At 43.9% G+C, this 22,412-nt stretch overlaps 1 protein-coding gene and 1 non-coding gene across 4 annotated transcripts in view; one reads left to right on the top strand and one right to left on the bottom strand.

Annotated features, from left to right (window-relative positions):
• Positions 1-10,769, bottom strand: part of PHF20 (PHD finger protein 20) — a 143,943-nt gene extending 133,174 nt beyond the window's left edge. For 2 of the 3 annotated variants that reach the window (XM_044747851.2, XM_070485837.1), the window contains exon 1: positions 10,602-10,769. The gene's annotated coding sequence lies outside the window, so the exon portion shown is untranslated. Of the gene's footprint in view, positions 1-6,864; positions 6,960-10,601 lie in introns of all 3 variants that reach the window. The other variant, XM_044747852.2, reaches the window with a different exon arrangement.
• A 1,687-nt stretch (positions 10,770-12,456) lies between these two features.
• Positions 12,457-12,563, top strand: LOC123277473 (U6 spliceosomal RNA). Its single transcript, XR_006514424.1, has one exon. It is a non-coding gene; the product is annotated as a U6 spliceosomal RNA (small nuclear RNA).
• Positions 12,564-22,412: the final 9,849 nt, after the last annotated feature.

Raw genomic sequence — 22,412 nt, 5'->3', positions numbered from 1 at the left:
GGAGTGAGGGAAAAAAGAAGGGAGGAAAGAAATAGGACAAAAAAACTCCCTTACCCTCTTCCCGGATACTTGAAATGCTTTCTCCAAGAGCCAAGCTTTTCCTTCCACAATTAAAATTCAGACAGACAGAAACAAAGTTGAGTTTACTCATTCCAAATTACTGAGAATGAGTGGGTTAAATCCGTGGATCTTTCCAGAAGCAATGGAAAGGGCCTTGTGCCCAGGCTTGGCTCCAGAATACATTTGCTGAATGACCTTTGGCACATTACTCAACCTCACTGAGCTAATCATCTTACCCTTACAAGTTCCTTCTCCTTTTTTCTCCCCATCACAGTTTAAGGCCCCAAGACTGGCCAATGTGCCAAGCTAGAAACATGGGCACCACTCTTACCTTCCACTCTCAGTCACCATTTTGTAACACCTACTTCCAGGTCTCTCCCATTGCCGAGTGGTTGCCCAATTCAGGCCCCCATCAGTTCTAATCTGATCACTGCGACAGCTCTCAACAGAGCTCAAAACCTCCAGCCACACCCTTCCCAGATCCAAATCAATATTGTCTTATAAACTGACATCTTCTGAGTGCCTATTTTATGACAGACACTATTCTAAGTGCTTTATGTATACATCATCTCATTTAGTGTCTACCATATAGATTTGTAATAAGGATTATTATTATTCCCATTTTAAAGATTTTGTTTTTCCTTTTTCTCCCCAAAGGCCACCGGTACATAGTTGTGTATTTTTTAGTTGTGGGTCCTTCTAGTTGTGGCATGTGGGATGCCACCTCAGCATGGCTTGATGAGCAGTGCCATGTCCGCGCCCAGGATTCGAACTGGCGAAACCCTGGGCTGCTGAAGCAGAGCTCACGAATTTAACCATTCGGCCTCGGGCTGGCCCCATATTCCCACTTTGTAGATAAGAAAACTAAGGTTCAGTAAGTAAGCTGCCCAAATAACAAAGCCAGCAAGTATTGGGACAAGGTAATGAACCCAGGTAGTTTGACTCTGGTCAACTACTACACTGTTGCCAATCTTCCTCAATGCTACTACAGTAATATTTCTAAAACACAAATATTATCATAAGACTCCTCTGTTTAAAACAGTTCACGTTATATGTCAATTATATGGCAACTGAAAAACGAAAAAGAAACAGTTCAGTAGTTCCCCTACAGAACAGAGTTCAAGCTACTTAGTGCAGCATCAAGGCCTTTGGTGGGTTAGCCATTATGACCAAACCAAACTGGGAATCTCTAAAGATGGAAGCTTAAAAGCAAGGAAGCAGGCAAGCTTAGTAGAAGGGCAGTGGCACACAACGGTTGCGAGCCAGAACTTTGGAATGAGACTGCCTGGGTTTGGACCCCAGCCCCACCATTTTCCAGAAAACCTTGCACAAGTCATTTCCTCTTGAGTCTCAGGCTGCTCATCTGTTAAATGGGGATAGTACCAGTACTGACTTCAAACCTTCATACAGGTGTTGTGAAGATAAAAATTATGTAGCACAGAGCCTGGCATACAGTAAGCTCTCAAGGCTATTACTGCTATTGCAGCCAACACACCCAGACTCCTTACAGTTCCAACCTCCATACCTTTGCTCAAAGAAGCTGCTTCCTCTGCCTTGCCCTTCAGACTGGGCTCAGCCATCAGGACATCCCCGAAGGACTCTCTAGGCCAGCAGCCCACTCCAATATGCTCCCATGGCAGCCTTGCCTGCCCTTTGGACCACACCACTCAGCACTCTAAAATGAAATTGCCTATTTCTGAGCCGATCTCTCCAAAGGCAATGAACTCCTCACAGGCACCCCATCATCTAACAAGCAGTGCCCTTACATGGCTGTCAGATGCTTGTTAAATGAGATAACCTCAGCTTCCTCATAGGCAAAACGGGAATAAAAACAGGAAAGAGACCAATATCACCCCTCTCAAGGGATGTAGGGATTCAAGGAGACAATCATGTGGAGGCTCGTTGAAAAGTGCTATCCAGGGGCCGGCCCCATGGCCGAGTGGTTAAGTTCACGCGCTCTGCTTCAGTGGCCCAGGGTTTCGCCAGTTCAAATCCTGGGCGCGGACATGGCACCGCTCATCAGGCCATGCTGAGGTGGCATCCCACAAGCCACAACTAGAAGGACCCACAACTAAAAATATACAGCTATGTACTAGGGGGATTTGGGGAGAAAAAGCAGAAAAAAAAAAAAAAAGACTGGCAACAGTTGTTAGCTCAGGTGCCTGTCTTTAAAAAAAGAAAAAGCTATCCACAGATAAATGTAGGAACTGTTATTACTCCGTGGGGACAGGGGGAGGAAGGCAAAGCACAGGGAATGAGGCACCTGAAGACAGATGTGATTTCGGCCCTGGAACCTAAGAAAAACTATTCATTTTTCAGTCACAGAGAGGCTCCAGTCTATAAGTGTTGGTAGCTCTGGAGTAGGGTTGTGTGGGATCTTTTTAGGGGAGGGAATCTTTTTTTAAACATACCTGACTAAGCTGCTCTTACAGGAGTCCTTAATTGAGGTATCACTATATCATAAAGGAAAGCAATTTGGAGGTGGAGTCATTACTCCATGGGGCCTCCAAAGACATTTTTCTGAATTATAACCCTTATTCTTTAAATATTAACTTTTATTCCTGGCTTTGATTATTAATACTAGCCGTGGCTAACATTTACTGAGTCTTCACCATAGCCTAAATCCTTGACAAATATCTCATTCCCAACAATGCAGAGAAGTAGGCGATATTATCCCATGTTACAGAGGAGGAAAAGGAGGCTTAGAACAAGTAACTTGCTATGGTCACCCAGCTAGGGGGAAGAGCTGGGATTTGAGAAGCAAGATCTCCTCCAAAACCCACTACTATACTTACACTGCTTTTAAAAATAAGGCCTTTGAGGGGCCGGCCCGGTGGCAGAACAGTTAAGTGAGCACATTCCGCTTCGGAGGCCCAGGGTTCGCCAGTTCGGATCCTGGGTGCGGACATGGCACCGCTTGGCAAGCCATGCTGTGGCAGCCGTCCCACATATAAAGTACAGGAAGATGGGCATGGATGTTAGCTCAGGGCCCGTCTTCCTCAGCAAAAAGAGGAGGATGGGCAGTAGTTAGCTCAGGGCTAATCTTCCTCAAAAAAAAAAAGGCCTCTGGGTATCTGAACACTAATAATATTAAGGGGTTACTGTTAAACTGTTATGTTTGAAGATGAGAAAAGAAATTTAAGTGTCTTTTTCTCTTACAGACACTACTCATGCAGTTAAACATGAAATACAAACCAACAAATACGGTCCATGAGGTGATTTTACAACATTTTGTGAGAGGAATAAAACAAAATAATGGTAACACACTCAACTCTTCACAATTCACCAAGTTTTGATAACCTTACAAATTAGGTTTTCTTATTCTCATTTTACAGATTAGGAAATGGAGGGAAAGCTAACATTTACCAATACTTTCAATGATCAATGTGAAGTAGTTACGATGATACTTGAGTGAGGAAACAGAGGTCCAGATAGGTTAAGTAACTTGCCATGCTGGAAGTCTGCCTCCAGTGTCCATGCCACAGTTAGCGGCCCAAGAGGTTTAAGCCACATGCCCAAGTTACATATAGTCCCAAGAGAGTGCAGATGCTGGAACTCAAACATGGGCATTCTGCCTCCAAATCCTGGTCCTTATCACCACATGTCATGAAGCCTGGATGACATGCAGCCTCTTTAACTATCTAGCATTTCTGAATTATAGGTACATAATTCTCATACAGGTAACAACATGACCAATTTCTTATTCATCAAAGCACACTGGACAGCATTCATCACTCCATGGGACCAAGGGTCAGTCAAGCAGCCCAAACCAGCCATGCCCAGGAGCCTCAAGAAAGGGAGAAGGCAGCCTGAGCCGAAAGAGTTGGGCTTCTACACTTAAGGGATGTTTGCACGGTCAGGAACAGAACCTGGGGTGAAGTGGCAAGATGACCTCTCGGGGGAAAAGTAAGGCAGCTGTAGAGAGGAGGATGTAAGAGCACTGGGATTGCAGGCAAAGAAACCTAGACTCCATCAGCCAAATGATCTCGCACAAGTTACTTAATCTCAGCCTCCTCATCTATCAGATGAGGCTAACAGGTAAATTGTAAACATTCAATAAGATCCAGTACAGTGCTCCAAAAAATGCTACCTAACTTATTATTACTGTAAAATGCCCACGTTTCCAAACCAGGTTTCCACAACCTAGAAATCCCAACACCTGTGCACCTGTAGAAGCAAGGAAGGCAGGTCAATCTACCTAGCCATGGATCCTTTCCATGTCGGAAACAGAACTCTTGAAAATCAGGTCTCTACCAGGACAAAGAGAGCCCAAATACTCATCTAAGATGCCCGGGAGCCAGCCTGTAAAATCCTAGGATCATGTTCCTGACATGAGATAATCTCTCATCGAATAAAACCATGGTTTTAAATCCTTTCCCAGGACCCTCCTCTCCCTCCTTCCCCAAAGTCCAGTGATTCAGACACCTCCCCCCTTCATACAACTGCTCTACATCTGCTTGGTGAGTCATACCAGGCTTCTAAAATTTTATGGGATTTCTGCAAGCTCATTACTTCCATTATTTGGCCAAAGAAAGCAAAGGAGAGCTGGATGCCTAGCCCAAGATCTAGCAAAGCTGTCACAGCATCATTACAAATCGAGGTTTCAATTTTCAATAGGTTACCACAAGATTAGTCAGTCAACAACCTGTAAGCAACAGTTGCTGAGAAAGAGGAATAACATAGAGACCCTCCCTTTCTCCAAACTTACAATCTAACCACAGAGGCTCTAACTAAACACACATTTTGGTTTAAAGAATGCTTATCAAGAAAAACGCAGGGGCCAGCCCTGTGGTCAAGTTCACACCTCTGCTTCGGTGGCCCAAGGTTTCACAGGTTCGGATCCTGGGCGCGAACCTAGCACCGCTCATCAAGCCAGGCTGAGGCGGCATCCCACATGCCACAGCCAGAAGGACCAACAACTAAAAACATATACAACTATGTATCGGGGGGCTTTGGGGAAAAGGAAAAATATCTTTAAAAAAAAAAAGAGGGGCCGGCACCGTGGCGCAGCGGTTAAGTGCACACGTTCCGCTTCTCGACAGCCCCAGGTTCACCGGTTCGGATCCTGGGTGCGGACATGGCACCGCTTGGCATGCCATGCTGTGGCAGGTGTCTCACATATAAAGTACAGGAAGATGGGCATGGATGTTAGCTCAGGGCCAGTCTTCCTCAGCAAAAAGAGGAGGATTGGCAGTAGTTAGCTCAGGGCTAATCTTCCTCAAAAAAGAAAAAGAAAGAAAAAGAAAAATGTAAACGTCCCCCCATTACTTCCCAGAAAGATGAAGAAGAGAGTTTAGGAGGTTACACACATCTTTGAGCCCTGATTTCCACACAACTTCAGCAACTGTTTTTGAGAATAATCAGGTGTTCTCAAAGAACTGTTAGCTTTACTCATTAATGAAGTTATTTGAAATCTAGATTTATCATTGTCCTTAGCAATTTCTTGTCTGGGGTTTTGTGAATGAGTGTGTTCCTAAGAAGAAGAGCACTTGGAAGTAATCTTTAATGGCGTTTGACTTAGGATACCTTTTCAAGTTTCAGATAGGGACTTTCAGCACCTTTAAAATCCAGGAAGCACCAGGTAGCTGATTCCCCAAAGACATGGGAGACCTTGGGAAACGAGGGCTAAAAGCATTACATCTCACCTTCCCCAAACTCCAGCCAAAGGCAAACTACCTGCTTAACTTTTAAATTTCATTTTACCTAACGCTACTAATTCAAAGCAAAAAAGAAAGCTGGGGGGCCTGCCTGGTGGTGCAGCGGTTAAGTTCATGTGCTCTTCTTTGGTGGCCCAGGGTTCGCCAGTTTGGATCCCAGGCACAGACCTATGCAGTGCTTATCAAGTCATGCTGTGGCAGGCATCCCATATATAAAGTAGAGGAAGATGAGCACAGATGTTAGTTCAGGGTCACTATTCCTCAGCAAAAAGAGGACTGGTGGCGGATGTTAACTCAGGACTAATCTTCCTCAAAAAAAAAAAAAAAAAGAAAGCAGGGTTGGGGGAGGGGAAAACACTTTTTAGATATACACCAGATAAGAGAACTTACAAATAAACATAGGCGTATGTAAACTACAGACTCCCTCTTAGCGATTCAGGGAAGTAGCTGACACTGAATAGAGAATTCAAGGAAGACTTTTTTGAGATGTTTAGGCAGTTTTGAATGAAATAAAGCATAGAACTGGCAGACGACATGGAGGGAGAAGAATGCTGAAGTTGGGTGTGAGGACAAACTGGCTGCCTCGGCTAGAAAAGAGGCAGTGGCAGAAGTGACTCGGACAGGGAAATGACTGGCAGCCTGCCCAAGAGAGCACATGAAAGAAATCAGATCTGCTACAACAAGCTCCCACAGACACTGGGTTTCTGAGCAAGGCAGTGACAAAGACTCAGAGCAGAGGAGACCTTGGAGATAATCAGCCCCTCATTTGACAAATGGGGAGTATGAGGCCCAGTGGCATTAAGTGACTTGCCTGAGGTCTGTCTCACAGTGAGTGGAAGGGCTGGGACTAGAGCCAAATCCAGATCAAATCCGTTACCGAAGAGGATCTGACATTCATGGGGGGGGGGGGGGGGTACTGGGAAACAAAATATTCTAGTCAGTCAGGTTTGTCCTGATTAGGACCCAGAATAGGATCATGCTGGAAAAAGGCCATGACAGGTGACAGCCAGGGAAACAGGCACAGATGACCTAAGACATTTAGAAAAGAAAAACCCACTAAGACTCAGAAATAGATTAGAGATGTCAGTACAAAAGGAGAGAGAGCATCATAAGCCATGATCCCCATCAAAGAACGTTATCTTCCTACCAGCATTTGCCTTTGTGAAGCTTCCATACAGAGATAAGCCTGCAGTTTCCATTCAAGACCCAGGCACCTGCCTTTCCCAGGTCCACTTCCAGAACCTAAAAAACCAAGAAGGACTCCTTGAAAATTCCAACACCTGTGACCTTGCTGACTTTGGGTATCTGAGACTCCATACTCATGGCAGGATGACAGGTGAGGAACCAGAGGGACAAATTGGCTGATTACTATATTGGCTATATGGTGTTTACTAGAATGATTCTACGTCAAGAATTACATTCAGGGCCGGCCCTGTGGCCAAGTGGTTAAGTTTGTGCACTCCACTTCGGCAGCCCAGGGTTTCGCCAGTCAGGATCCTGGGCACAGACAAGGCACCACTCATCAGGCCATGCTGAGGTGGCATCCCACATGCCACAACAAGAAGGACCCACAACTAAAAATATACAACTATGTACCGGGGGGCTTTGGGGAGAAAAAAGAAAAATAAAATCTTTTTTAAAAAAACAAAAAATGACAAAATAAAAATAAATAAAAAAAAGAATTACATTCATATTTAAGCACTTAAATTTGACAAAATACATAGAAATCAAACTCTTAGACAAGTTTTAGCCATGGTTTTAAAAGATAAATGCTAGAATAACTGTAATTGAGCATAAATAATAGTCCTCAGAAGGGGACCATGACCTTATACAAACTTTAAGGGATGTGTCTGGGTAAAGAGAAAATGGAAAATAACACCCCAGCATAAGGCTAACCACCACCTTCCTATTTTCACAAAGGAATCTTCGGCTTCGGGTATAGAACCTCACTACTCAAAGTGTAATTCAGTAGCATTACCATCACCTGGGAATTAGAATGCAGATACTCAGGCCCTCCCAAACCTACTGGATCAGAATCAGCATTTTAGCAAGACACACTCCTCCCTCCCCAGCTGACTCAGACGTACATTCAAGAGATGCACTGGTGTACAATACTTTTAAGGGTGCATTGTACATAGCAGTACACAGATAAAGGACCAAACAAGCAAAGAAAGAGACAAAGTACCTCTTCACTTTCCGCATACCATATTTTATTAGGTACTGCTCAGACAGACCTTTAATGTTTTTTAATGAACTTGGTACTTACTAATGACTATATGATCTAAATGTGGGATCTATTTCACTTCCTGAAATAACACAACTTAGCTCCAGCGCTTTCATGTACATGAAATATAAAACAGCTTAGTTGTTTGAAAATACAATAATGTATAATTTTATTCAAGTTCTAACACTGAGTTCAGAGCACTTCTCCACAAGCCCCATTAATTCCTACAGGTTCCTGGGAGTATCATTAAATCCCCTGCATCCCTAAGAAGCAGGTGCTTGGCAAACATCCAATCTCCAAATGAGATTCAAAAGGACATGGTTCTGAAAATGCAGTATTTTCCTGCCTTATCCTGCCAGTGTAGCTTCTCAAGGCCAAACTCCCTCTCGGACTGAGGCCTCATACAGCTGCGCACTCAAGTACTTCCCAAATGGGAGAAAGGTCAGGGGTGTCATTATCCCATAAGCACTTGGGATTCCAGCTGTGGGGAAATTAATCTGGTTGGGGTTCAGGCTGAGAAGCCCCGAGTAAGACCTGGAAAGGCAAAGGGAAACACAAAACAAAGAACCTACTGAGAGGCTCTTAAGAGACAAGAGGTCTGAGATATTTGCAGATTTTAAGATAGGGGTTGAGAACAAGGGTTGGCCCATATGTGAGAGGATGATGGCGAGAAAAAGTACTCATACCCGACCCGCACCTCAGGGACAAGAACAAAAAGAGTGACCAAGAGATTTCTCCAAATAACCTCTTTTCTTGATAAAAGGAAGGAAGAAAGCCAATGTAGGGAGGAAGCTTATGAGCTGGAAGCAACACTAGAAGAATCTCTTGAGGGTTTTTTCCCCAACACAGGGAAATAAAGCAAAGGAGAAAACAGTATCCATCTAAGAAGAATCTCATAGGAAGGAAACCACCATGAGGATCAAGAGTCCTGTGAATAACCAAAGAAATGCGAGGGGATTCCTTTCCAATTTAAATCCAGCCCTGGGGAGGTTGGGCAGTCCTGGACTTGAGGCCACCTCCAGCTCAGGGGGAAGAAAGGGGAAAATCTCTACAGCCACTAGGTAAGCAGAGCAGTGTCCAAGGGGAATGAGAAACCCAAAAAATGCCCGGGGTTAGGGCAAGCCTAGAGAGAAGAGCTCCTGTTAGCAGAAAGCTGAATGATAAAAGATAAAGTAAACATGAAAGACAACACACAGGCCTCCTTTTAGGAGGAGGGGGAATCCTCCCCTTGGGGGAGGGGAATTCAGGAGGTGTGACTATAGGAAGTCTGCTCAAAAAAAAGGCCACAGAGGCAGAGAAAGTGGCGTGTTGAAGACAGATACGCATTCACCCGAGGAAGGAAGAGGAAATGGGTGCGCTGACCAGACAGGGACAGCATCTAAAGGAAAACGTGGTTCCAAACAGGGAAGGAAACTGAGCAGAGAAAATGTCTTGGATGGGAAAAAAGCTAAAAACCACCACCAAGCACTGCCTGGGAATGAGAAGACTCAGAAAAAAGGCGTACCCTCCCAGATTTAAGAAGCATCAGGAATGTGGCTGCACCCCAAGAACTGTGTAACCAAAGGCGTGCATTTCGTACATTCTGGGGGCAGAGGAAACAAATACACTTTCAGATACGAAAATGAGTCTCCCCCAGAAAACAGGATAATTGAATTTGGAAAACTCAGGAAAAAGGGTGCAAACTCAAGAATAGAGTGACTGAAAAAGGCAGGGAATTCCCTTATTTGTCTAACTGCAAATACGTACCCCTAAACTTCAGGAACTGGATCTCATTTTCGGCAGACTCTGGAAATGAGGTGCATGCCCTGATTTGAATAGTTGGGGAAAGGAAGTGGCCCCTAAATTTAAGAAATTCTGGAAAGCATGTGGCCAGATTTGGGGCCTGGTAAAGAGGAGTCTTCCTTGGATTTGTGGGAATATAAGTATGCCAAAACTTTGGTCATTGGACCCCAGATTTGAGAGACTTGTTAACGGGGCAAACCCCCAAATTTGAAAAGGAGTGCTTACTTAGACTGGAAGCTCGAACAAGGGAGTACCCTCCCAGTTTGGGAGGGGGCTTGGGAAATGGGATACATCCCCAGTTTGGAGGCCTTTGGAAAGTGAGATAAAAACCCAGGGCTGGAGCTTAAGAAAGGGGGTGCACCACTTACATTTTCAAAACTACAGAGAAAAGGGACACTCCCATAGTCGGGGGCTCGAGAAAGAGGTGTACTCCCCAGAATAGGATAAGAGTCAATAAAAGAAAACGCGTTCCCAAAGCACAAGGCAACACAGGGCCTGGTGGTGGAGCTCTTGGGGGCCACACGGCTCAGGCTCCGGCCCTAGCGCTTACCCCCCACCCCCAACACGGCCCGCTCCGCGCCCGGGGCCCGCACCCCGCGGCCCAGCCCCCTCGGGCGGCGCTGATTGGCCGCGGCCGCCGTCACTCCCGCAGGCAGCCCTGGGGATTGGGCGCCGCTAGCACGCCCGCCACGCTCTCAACAGCGGTCCCCGGGCCTCCCTCCCGGCTGGGAGAGCGAGGCCAGGCGGGGAGCGGGGCCAGGCAGGGGACCGAAGCAGCGGTAGCGTCCGTCACGGTCCCCGCCCGCACGGCGCGCGCACGGCGCGGGCCCGGCCGGACCCAGCCCCGGCCAGCCGGCTTCGCCTCGCCGCGAGCTCACCTCACAGCCCCGCTCCGGCTGCGCCGCTCCAGGACCAACCGACAGAAGGACTCTGCGTGCTGCGCACCACGTGACCCCCGGGACGCGCCCAGCGTATCCCCCGCCCCCCACACACACACGCACCATCGCCACCACCGAGTGACGCAGCGCCCCAGCTGCCCCGCCCCCGGCCCCGCCCCGCCCGATCGCTGTGGCGGCAGCTCAGGCGGGCCACGCCCACTGCCCTGACGCGCGGGAACCTGGCCGGCGCTCTGGTCTGGAGGACGAAGTCCTCGCTCACCGCTAACCGCTGTGATCACACGAAGCCCAGGACTGGACCTGTTAATTTTGCCTCCTAAATGCATCTCGAAGCCTCCCACTTCTCTCCATCCCACTGCCAACACTCTAGGCCATCATCACCTCTCTCCTAGGTGATGGTGGTCCCCTCCACCCCCATTAGCCTTTCCCCTTGCAATACATTCTTCACACACACATAGTGGGAGCTTTTCAAAACGCAGATATAATCACAGCTATCCCCCGCTCAAGGTCTGTTTCCCACTGTTCTTAGGATTAAGATCTAAATCTTCACTGTAGCATATCTACCAGGCTCTTCAAAGTCTGGACATAACCGGCCTTTCTCATGCTCTGACACATCCAACTTCCCCACATTCTCAGCCTCTTCTGTTTTTTTTGTTTTTTTTTTTAAAGATTTTATTTTTTCCTTTTTCTCCCCAAAGCCCCCTGGTACATAGTTGTGTATTCTTCGTTGTGGGTTCTTCTAGCTGTGGCATGTGGGACGCTGCCTCAGCATGGTCTGATGAGCAGTGCCATGTCCGCGCCCAGGATTCGAACCAAACGAAACACTGGGCCACCTGCAGTGGAGCGCGCGAACTTAACCACTCGGTCACGGGGCCAGCCCCTATTCTCAGCCTGTTTTAAATCCTCAGACAAGGCGGTTTCCTTCCCTCCTCAGGATCTTTGCCATAATCCCTTCTCCACTTTGCCTCTTTAACTCCTAGGAAAGGATTCCAATTGCAGGTGTGGAGAGGAGCTGTATTTTGCCTCTGGAGACCAAGGTCGGAGTTGCGCCTACCCCAGGAGGGTCTGAGATGTTTTCCCAATGGGACCTGGAAAGTCCCAAGGAGAAATGCTAAACATTTGTTATGTATGAGGGCAATAATGACTTTATTTTACACTGGAAAGACAGAGCACTTCTTAAAAGACTACACTTCTTAAAATGTAAATCTAATCATGTCACCGCCCTGCTTAAAACAACCAATCAATTTCTCTATCTGCATCCTCCACCTTTCTCATCCTCTGACCACACCGACTTTCTGTTAGTTTCTGTGGCTCTTTCCAGCTACTCAGCCATTGAATAGGCTGTTGCTTTTTGCAAAGCTGACTCTTCAAACTGTGGATCTCAGTTTGTCATCTCCTCAGTGAGATCCTCTTTGACTACATTATGTAGAAGTGCTCCCCTCCATCACACGCCTCCCTCATGGCAATTATTCTCTACCTTATCACAGTTCTTTTTCAACAGAGCACTTAACATACTTTGTAATTATTTCATTTGTTTGTTCTCTAGTTTGTATTTGTCTTTTTCTCAAATTAGAGTTAGGGACTATCTTGTATACAATGAATTGTGAAAATCTGACAAATAGTAGATGCCCAATGCGTATCCATGGAAGGGATGAAAGGACAGCAAGTGATATTGAAAAAAATTAGTAGATTCTTCTTTATGACATGAGTTCACAGGAGAGGTGCTTTTCGAATCAGGGCTGGAGACTGAAGAGAATGTTTCCTCAGCTGAAACAGTCAGGGCAGAGAGCAGTGCTTAGGAAGAGGTTCTGTGAAAGCAGGGACAAAATCTTCAGCTGTGCTCATTTTGGCGGCACATATACAAAAATTGCAATGATACAGAAAAGATTAGTGTGGCCCCTGCCCAAGGATAACATGCAAATTAGTGAAGCATTCCATATTTAAAAAAAAAAAACTTCAGGAATTTGAGGACTAGAACCATGTGCATGAACTCAGCAAAGTGCTCAAATACAGGAAGAAAGGACCTTCCCAGGATCCTCTGGATTTATGTTTATTAACATGAAATTGCTCAAATGTTAGTGGCTGTTGTAGCATATAGATACTTTTTTTGCCCCACAACCACAGTAATGCCAAGAATCCCAGACTCCATAGCCCCATGTAAATATAACATGTTTCTTCACCTATTCAACCTGCATGTATTGAGATGCGGGGTTGAGCTGGGCACCAAAAACACAGAGCAGAATGAGATTTAGGCCCTGCTCTCAAGGAAGTCACAGCCTGGTACAGAATAGTCACAATTTGTAGGTTAAAATTCTTTTTGTCTGTTGCAAGTATAAGCACTGAAATTGTTGTAAGTACAAGCAAAAGAGGAAGATATTACAAGGATATTGGGAGCCCAGAGCATGACAGGAGGTCAGGCTTGGAAAACAAGCAGGCACAAGAGCAGCTCCACCAAGAAGCAGCAGCTGCTGCTGCCAGCAGCACTACACGCCACAGCTGGGATTCAATCCTAACATCCCTTTGTCTTTGAGTCACTCACTCAAGAGACAAAATCTTGGCCAGGAGCTGCTGTTAATTGGTCAATCTCAGGTCACGTGGATTAGTCTAGCCTGCCAGGGAAAGAAGACAGGAACAATCTGACCCTAAGGATATTCTCCCAAATAGGAAGAGAGAGGAGGACTGATACTGGCCAGACAAAAATAATTTGATACAGATATGAATAAAATACCCCAGGAGTTAAGCTCTTCCGGATTTAAAAACCTGCAGGAACCTGGCTTGCCAACTTTAGAACTGGACATTCACTGGCTGCTAGCCACAGACATCCAGTTTGCAAAATTCTGCTCTATAGCCCAAGTCTTACAACTGCCTCTTTAGCAGCATCTACCCTTCTGCCTTAAGATCCTCCCAGCATCTCACTAGTAGTTGATATCAACCTCCCAATCCTTTCTTAGGTAGAACTTTTCCTTGTACAAGATAGGCATTCAACTAATAGTTGTGATTGAGTGAAGGAGTGAAAGAATAAATGTATAGCACCCTCAACTCCAGAGAGTAGAATCTCTACTGCTAAGTATCCAACCATTTCAGAACTGTGGTCCCAGCCCACAAGATGACAGCTTCACAATGAAACCCTACATACACACAAGGTATACAGTAGCCCAAGAGGCATTCAATACCTGCATGGAAGAATCCTTTCTCTCTCTCCACTTTTCTTCAACTGTAAAACGGGATGCTATCCACCCTCACTCAAGGAATTGTCACATTTACGCTAAATAACATGAGAAAATGTATTGTAAACTGCAAAATTCTATATAAATGATTTTCTGATTGCTTTCTTATTAGGGATTCATCGTCTAGAATTCAAAACGTCCCTAGTTAAAGAGGAGCAGAGGGGCCGGTCCCATGGCCGAGTGGTTAAGTTCTTGTGCTCCCCTTTGGCGGCCCAGGATTTTGCCGCTTTGGATCCTGGACGCAGACATGGCGCTGCTCATCAAGCCATGCTGAGGTGGCATCCCACATGCCACAACTAGAAGGACCCACAACTAAAAATACACAACTATGTACCAGGGGGCTTTAGGAGAAAAAGGAAAAATAAAATCTTAAAAAAAAAAAAAAAAAAAAAGAGAAGCAGAACTAAAGACCTCACACGAGATAGGATATTCAAATAGAAAATTGATCTTGCTCAACCTTTCCCCAGAGAACCTTTATACTCTGTCCTTACACAACCTCAAGGCAATTACAATGGATCTGCCAAGGGGAAAATTAAAACAGAAAAGCAAACCCCTTAGGTGTGAGTCACAGCCACAGACCCCATGTACTCAGAGTATCACCAAGCTTGACCATGTCAGTCTCCAGAGCAGAAACTAGGGTATGATATCTGCAGCACCAAGCAGAGTATGAGAACTCAGGAAGCCGGAAACCACAGTCACAGCAGCATCTGAGAGGTCCAAGAACCTCCACAAGGCGCCAGGGGCCCAAGGGAAGTGGGTTGAATCTTGGCCCTGGTCTGAGATCTCTCTAGTCTGGGCCTGATGGAAAGTTCCTGAGCTCCCAAGCATTAGCTGCTCTCCAACTGAGGGGGAGGAGAATTAAGTAGGAATTTCAATACATTTCCAGCATTTTGCAAGATTATAAGTAGGGAGGGAGAAGGGGAGGAGAGAAGAGAACATTTTGTATTCTTGTCCTAGCCGCTAAAAAGAGTGATAAAATCCACCTGGACCACTTCAAGGGTAGGGACTTGTCCTGTTCTACTTTGTCCCTTGGGAGCCCCATATCTAGCCACTGTAATTTAAGAATTCCTAATACATGTTTCTTGTGGTTTGAAACTCATGCCAGCCTAGAGATAAAGAGAAAGGGGGCAGTTATAAAGAAGTCAATGAAACAGTCTCTGAATCTGCTGGTACTCCACTCCCCAGACTTCTTATAATTTAATTTTAAGTAGTTAATGCTGTCACATGGTTCAAACGCCAGAAACTATTTAAAAGGGACACAATAAAAAGTCTCTCTGGGGCTGGCCCGGTGGTGCAGTGGTTAAGTTCGCACATTCTCCTTCTCGGCAGCCCAAGGTTTGCCAGTTTGGATCCCAAGTGCGGATGTGGCACCACTTGGCAAAAGCCATGCTGTGGTAGGCATCCCGCGTATAAAGTAGAGGAAGATGGGCATGGATGTTAGCTCAGGGCCCATCTTCCTTAGCAAAAAGAGGAGGATTGGCAGTAGTTAGCTCAGGGCTAATCTTCCTCAAAAAAAAAAAAGTCTCTCTCAAATTCCTGTCTCTCATTGGTCCTGTTTCCATTGGTAACCACTACCCTTACTTTCTTATGAATCCATTCAGGATATCGTAAGGCATATAAACAAATTTGAATATAAGTTCAAATATATTTTGACCCTTTTACACAAAAGGAAGCATTTACACATATGGTTCTCCATTTTACTTTTTTCACTAAACAACACGTTTTGGACACACTATAATACATTTTATACAATTATCTTGTTTTATTTTACTGGTACATAGTATTCCTTGTGTGACTGCACTATAATTTAATCAGTCCCCTATTGAAGGACATTTGGATTGTTTCCAATCTTTTACAGTTTAAAAACAATGTTACATTTACAAATAGTACAGCACATGTGTGCCTCAGAACTGTAGTATAAATTCTCAGAAATGGGAGATCTGAGCCACAGGGGTATATGCATTTATAATTTTGATAGAGATTCCAAGTTGCCCTCTATAGATTCCCCAAAGATATAACTCCACAGTTGCAAAATGTGTCACAAGTCATCTGTTACTTGTAATAATTAAAATCCTGCAATTTATTTATAGTTTAAGTAGTATAAATGATTTCAAGATTATTCCCATAATGTTATTCTCACTCACATTCCTGATAGGGAGAGAAATGAGTGATGTTCCCGTTGTCCAGCTAGGAATTGTATAACCCACTTCTACAATCATATATGTCACACATGTCTAGGTCATCACCATGTATTTTTAAAAGAGATATATTGGAAATTATCTTGATCTTGATGTACGGGGAAATATGCTTAAGACATGAAAAAGACAAGCCATTAAGGAAAATATTGTAAATTCAACATAAAAAAATTATATTCTATCCACAGATGTACACATATATGTGAATGGTCTCTGTAGAGTAGGGGGTATAGGGAAATGAGACAGAGACTGGAAGCTAAGGAAGGGTAACTCAGCGAGGTACCATTCACTTTGTTTCTAATGTTTATAAACAATGTTGCAATAAATAATTCCCTTAGTGATGGTCATTTATAACTTTTCTAATTGTTATAAACAATGCTTCAGTAAACAGCTTTGTACATTCAGAAACGGAAAAAGAGAAAAAGTGGGCCTGTGCCTGGTTTAATGGAAATTATGTACCAAGAAACAATTGTATGATTGAATGTGCCAGTGTAATTATGTGTTTAAGGTTAAAAAAAAAAGTGGCAGTGGGGGTGGTGAAAAACATTGCTAATTGATGCTCTGCAGCCCAAACCCCTCTGGATTCCTTCTTGCCTACTTCCTGACTCCCTAAGACCCAAAACTTGTCTCTCCCTTTTCTGCGGCCCTACACACGTGGGTTTGAAATCTCACCTCCTTAATTTCACCCTACCTAGCTCAGCCCACAGTTCCCTTGGGCCTAAAACAGGATCTGAAGTCCAATCTAGATTCCACATTCCCAGCTCAAAATAGCACCACCAAAGAAAACCATTGGATGGCAATTATGGAGAAACAGGTAGTCACAAGTACTCTTACATCTTATTCCACTTTCCCTGCTTTCCTTACCTATATTATTGTCTTTTTTTTTTCTTTCTTGCTACTTCATAAGCACTTTTCAGGCCTTAAGGCTTTTCAAAGGCTTATTTATCCTAGTTACTAAATCATCACCCCTCCTACTACTCACCTCCTCTTATTTTCACCAGAGCCTTTTTATTGCAGGAGGTAAAATAGATGCAGAAACTTCTATATACCTGGCTAAAGTAGAAATTAAAGATGCCATAAAAACCCAGATGATGCAACCTTAGAAATAAATGGGAGAGCTGGATCCTGGCCGCTTTGAACTCTGCCCCAGAGGACCTCTGTCCTCCCACCACGTGCCTAGGGGTAAGACCTCTGACTTTTCAGAGGCCAGAGGGGGAAATAAAAGTTATATTTATATTCCCTGTAGATTTTCCATATTTTCCTTTTACCCCTACACACTCACCTTTGCCTGTCTCCCTTTCCCGTTCTACTTCAAATCTTTATCCCTTTGGAAAAAAAGTAATAGTGATCAGATTTATTGAACAGTCGCTGCTTTTCAGGCACTGTGCTAAGTACTTTACATGAATTATTTCATTTAATATTCACAAAAATGCTTGAAGAGAGGTCCTGTTTATTATAATAATTTTGCAGGGGCCAGCCCAATGACCGAACGGTTAAGTTCATGTGCTCTGCTTCAGCGGCCCCGGGTTGCACTGGTTCGGATCCTGGGTGCAGACATGGCACCACTCATCAAACGATGCTGACGCGCAACTAGAAGGACCCACAACTAAAAATATACAGCTGTGTACCGGGGGGCTTTGGGGAGAAAAAAGAAAAATAAAATCTTAAAAAATAGTAATAATAATAATTTTGCAGTTGAAGAAATGAAGGCCCAGAGAAGGTAAGTTGCTTGTCTGAGGTCACATTGTTAATAATAATTTAAGCGCAAACAGTTTTATTCCAGATCTCATTAATCTTATAGATTTTACTAATCCTAAATTAGCCAAATTCTCAGTAGAGCCTCCTGTAGTTCTTTTGCCCTCAAACTCTGTTCAATCTGATCTATTCTTCAAAGTAGTTGACTAACATAGTCAAGATACCGTTCTAACATAACAGAAACCGTAAGCAAAGTGATCCTTCTAAAAACATGTCAGATCATCTACTCCTCCGCACAAAGGAGTATTGTCCCCTATTTAGCTGAAAGTAAATCCAAAATCTTTACCTACGAGCCCTTCTTGATCTGCCCCTTGTGTTCCCCAGCTCTCTGACCTCCGATTCTTTTCTCTTTGCCTTGCTCACTCCAGCCACACTGTCTTCTGTGCTTTTCCTTAAACACACTAAGCACGCTTCTACCCGGGGTTTTGTACTTGCTGTTCTCTTTGCCTGGAAAGATCTGCCCCCAGATACTCACAAAACTAACCACTTCATTTCATTTCCTTCTGGTCTCTGTCCAAGTGTCCTTTTTTCATAGAGGCTTTCTCTGCCACTCTAAATAAAGCAGTGTCCTGTTCTTCTCTGTCTCCCTTATCCTCATTTATTTTTCTTCAGAGCAGTTATCACCATATGGTATATTATTATATATTTATTTTTCTTTTAATAATCTGTTTCATATCCTTAGAATTTAAAAATTTTAATGGCAGGGACTTTGTTTAGTTTACTGCTGTATTCCCAGTGCATGGAATGATATATAACGTGAAATAGGTACTTAATATTTTGCATGAATGAGAATATCAAACAGTATTTTTGGAGTGCTTCCTTTACACCATCCACTCTAAGTAGTTTACATGTGTATTCTCTCATTTAATCTTTATAACAACATTATGAGATGTAGCAACACTTTGAATGTGATGTCCAGAACTTTTCAGTGGCCTATGAACAACCGGCTCTCTGAGATAAAAGGAAATGTTAATTTGTAGCATTTGCAGATATCTGTGGTGTAAATGCTCACACTGGCTGATTTCAAGCTACCAATGTGAGATCAACTGGCTCACAAAATTCCTAGACCTTTAGTAATTGCTTCACGAGCTGGTATGAGCCCACTCCAGCACACCACTATTGCTGTTCTTAGCAGAGAATAGATCTTTCACAAATTAGCCCTTATCTCTCTTTCCAATGGAATCTCCTCTGACTCTTCAACTCACCGCCACAGCCCACTTTCAAATGATACAGAATTCCTGTCTGTGAGAACGTGCCCTGCTTGTCCATACTTAATTGTCACCGGGTAATGGGCTGTATTTCTGAGAAATTCTTTCATCCCTCCTCAGTCTGGCTCCGTACTGACGCATCTCCAAAGCAATCCCATCAATTCAACAAACATTTATTAAACAACCAGCACATTCCAGGGGAGAAAGGTAGGAGCTGGAGGGATAGAGATAAAGGAGAAGCAGTCCATGTTCTCAGAGTAGCTCACAGACTTGTAGTGAGGGCAAGTGCGGAAGAAACAAAGTTGAATTACAGTCTAACAACTGCAATAATGAGGGCAGGATCAAGGCCGATTTCCCGGAGGAAGTAAAACACAAATATCTTTAAAGACAGACATTTCCTAGGCAAGGAGATACAGGCAATTTGAGACTTCTGGAACAGATTAAGAAAGTGGAGTAAGACTTCCCGGACTCCTCTGCGCTCCCCAAATCCTCAGTGGGAAACTCTATTACACTCCATTATAGCAGACTCTCTGATGGGCAAGTAGTCAAAGCAATGAATAGATCACAAACACAGGGAGAAACACAACAATTAGTCAACATTTTGAGAAATGTTTGCCAAAATTTTATACCTGTAGGTTATCAGCAAGTCATGGCCCACAAACTAGGTATTCTGTTGATAGATCGAAGAATGCCACAGAACTTGACAGACCTGTTTCAGTCAGCATAAACACTGGAAAATGTAGCAAAAATCATTGGAAATGATGAAGCAATGTTGGTAGGCTGTGGAGAAAAGGTCACATGATAAAGAAATAGAATAAAAATAATAAAATTAACACAATGTGTTAGCCACTGATTTATGTGCTTTACTTGTATTAACTCATTTAACTTTTGTCACAATTTTATAAAGTAGTTCTATTATTATCCCAGAGATATTTCACAGATGAAAAAACTGAGACTTAGGAAAAGTTAAATAGCTTACTCAATGTCACAGATATACAATGAAGTGCTAGAGCCAGCTTGTACTGGTTTGCAAGAGTTGATTATTAAATACTTAGTTGGTGGCTTAAAATAGGTCATAGTGGGAGTATTTACACTGTGGATATTGGAAAATACTATATATCAGGCCTTTTTTTTTTGGAAAGCAAGATTATCAGCATACCACTGGTAATCTTAGGTATTGTTCCAGACTTTGGGGGTATAATAAGATCAAAACAAACAATAAATCTCTGCATTCATGGAGTTTATAGTCTAATGGTGGGAGATGGACAATGAACAAATAAATAAGTAAAATACATGGCATGTCAGATGATGACAAGAGCTATGGAGAAAAACAAAGTAGGAAAGGGAAATAAGTAGTTAGGGAGAGCTTCCATGTTAAATAAAATGGTCAGGGAAGGCCTCACTGAGAAGGTCACTTCTAATTAGTGACCTTAAGGAAATAGGGAGGAGCAAGACCTGCATCCATCTTGGAGAAGAGTTTCCTAGGCAAAGCTTCAGCAAATACCAAGGCTCCAAGAAGCGAAAAAAAGAAACGTAACTTGGGCATTTGAGGAAAAACAAGGAGGTCAGTTGACTAGAACAGACAGAGTAAAAGGGAATCTGCAAGGGACAGTATGATGAGTACACCTAGGCATTATTTTATTTTTTAAAAAATGAGGTCTTGGGGCCAGCCCCATGGCTGAGTGGTTAAGTTCACACGCTCTGGTTCAGTGGCCCAGAGTTTCACCTGTTCGGATCCTGGGTGCAGATATGGCACTGCTCGTCAGGCCATGCTGAGGTGGTGTCCCACATAGCAGAACCAGAAGGACCTACAAATATACAAGTATGTACTGGGGCTTTGGGGAGAAGAAGAAGAAAAAAGATTGGCAACAGATGTTAGCTCAGGTACCAATTGAAAAAAAAAAACGAGGTCTTGGTACGCATAGCTGGATAAATTGTAACCAGCAATAAAATAATAGCTCACGTTTATTGAATGCTTATTGTGAGTCAGACACTGTGCTAAGTGCTTCATGCACATCTTACTTATTCTTCTCCATATTGTTTTACTTAATCTTCAGAGCAATCTGTGAGGCAGGCGAAACTGAAACTGAACTGAGAGTTTAAGTAAATTGTACAGAATTACAATACGTAGGAGAATGGATGAGAACTCGTGTCTGTTCCTGCCTGCTCTATACCTACCCTTCTCTATTAGAATTGTCAGGTGAGGGGCCAGCCCGGTGGTGCAGCGGTTAAGTGTGCAAGTTTTGCTTCAGTGGACCGCGGTTCGCTGGTTCGGATCCCAGGTGCGGACATGGCACCACTTGGCAACTCATGCTGTGGTAGGCGTCCTGCATATGAAGCATAAAGTGAAGGAAGATGGGCATGGATGTGAGCTCAGGGACAGCCTTCCTCAGCAAGAAGAGGAGGACTGGCAGCAGACGTTACTCCAAAATAAAAAGAATTGTCAGGTGAGTTTGTTGGATCCACACTCAGTGTGAGTGAAAGAGTTTCAGTGTAACTATAGGGCAACTGAGGAGTGTTAGTAGGCATATGGTTGTGATTTGGTCTATAATAATGAAAAGGAGAAACCTAAGGTATCATGGAGGTAGTAATTGTAGAAACAGCTACCACCCCTAGGGTTGAGAGAACAAAGGGAAGAGGTTGGAATTATTAAAACACAGAAACTTAAACGAGGGGCCAAACAGAGCTGAAACCCAGACCTCTAAAGAGGAGGTGCTGCTTGGCAGGTCCTTGTGTCTCTGAACTCAGAAGAAAGGCCCCAGGGGTTGGGACCCGGACCTGTGAGTAGGGGGCACTGGGGAGTCGGAGCTGGTGTCTCTGAAGAAGGGGTAATGAGACTGGTTCTGTAAGTGTTGGAAAAACTGCAAACTGGTTCAGCTGCTGTAACAGGAAGGAACTGCCACTGACAGAATTAAGATGCTTTGCTGGGAGGCCACTGATGGAACAGGAAGCAAACAAAAAGGAGGCTTCCATCTTTCCTCCTCCTGCCTTGCAATATCCCTCTAGTAGTCTCTGTTGGGAGAGCTTGACAGAAAGCCAGTATACAAAGGAGAAATATTCTTTGCAGACTCCCAGCCCCAAAATTATAAAGCAGAAGGGTGGATTTGGAGCTGAGACAATACCTAATAACTGACTCTCTTTACCTGGCTCAGAAAGCTTTGCATGGTCTACCTCTTCATAAGCTTCTTTGCAAGAGCCACATGGCCTTCTGGCAGATCCTTAAAGACACTATGTTTCTTCCTGCTATAGGGCCTTTTGCATATTCTATTCTTTGACTAGAATGTTTTAACCTGTTAAATACTCTTACTCACACCAAATCTCCGTTTTATATACTTTCATAACACTGTAAACCTCTCTTCTAGTACTTGTCACAGTTGTACATCTTCACTTATTGACATGGTCTTTTTT

The sequence above is a fragment of the Equus asinus genome, chromosome 15 (genome assembly GCF_041296235.1).
Source record: "Equus asinus isolate D_3611 breed Donkey chromosome 15, EquAss-T2T_v2, whole genome shotgun sequence".
In the NCBI taxonomy this organism is placed as follows: Eukaryota; Metazoa; Chordata; class Mammalia; order Perissodactyla; family Equidae; genus Equus; species Equus asinus.
The sequence above is the reverse complement of the archived record's forward strand: the minus strand, read 5'-3'. Positions and strand labels throughout refer to the sequence as shown.